The 669-nt window shown below is 37.5% G+C and overlaps 1 protein-coding gene across 1 annotated transcript in view; it reads right to left on the bottom strand.

The window, feature by feature from the left end:
- Positions 1 to 669, bottom strand: part of LOC125488228 (alpha-actinin-2-like) — a 19,587-nt gene that overhangs the window by 3,252 nt on the left and 15,666 nt on the right. The gene's annotated exons all lie outside the window — the stretch shown is intronic.

Below are 669 nucleotides of genomic sequence, written 5' to 3'. Positions count from 1 at the left end.
GTGTGTGCATATTTCTCGGAGTGTGTGTGTATATTTTGGAGTGTGCACATATTTCTGAGATTGTGTGTATATTTCTGAGTGTGTGTGCATATTTTGGAGAGGGTGTGTATATTTTGGAGTGTGTGTGTACATTTCGGAGTGTTTGTGTATATTTTGGTTTGCGTATGCATATTTCTCAGAGTGTGTGCATATTTCAGAGTATGTGTATATTTTGGAGTGTGTGTGTATATTTTGCAGGGTGTGTGCATATTTCTGAGATTGTGTGTATATTTCCGAGTGTGTGCATATTTCGGAGAGCATGTGTATATTTCGGAGTGTGTGTTTATATTTCAGGGTGTGTGTGCACATTTTGGAGTGTGTGTTTATATTTCAGAGAATGTGTGTACATTTCGGAGTGTTTGTGTATATTTTGGTGCGTGAATGCATATTTCTCGGAGTGTGTGTATATTTCGGAATGTGTGTTTATATTTCGGCGTGTGTGTGTACATTTTGGAGTGTGTGTTTATATTTCAGAGAATGTGCATACACTTCGGAGTGTTTGTGTATATTTTGGTGCGTGTATGCATATTTCTTGGAGTGTGTGCATATTTCAGAGTGTGTGTATATTTTAAAGTGTGTGTGTATATTTCGGAGTGTGTGTTTATATCTCAGGGTGTGTGTGCATATTTC

Source organism: Rhincodon typus, unplaced genomic scaffold (genome assembly GCF_021869965.1).
Source record: "Rhincodon typus isolate 14 unplaced genomic scaffold, sRhiTyp1.1 hic_rhity00000071, whole genome shotgun sequence".
NCBI classification, from domain to species: domain Eukaryota; kingdom Metazoa; phylum Chordata; class Chondrichthyes; order Orectolobiformes; family Rhincodontidae; genus Rhincodon; species Rhincodon typus.
The sequence above is the reverse complement of the archived record's forward strand: the minus strand, read 5'-3'. Positions and strand labels throughout refer to the sequence as shown.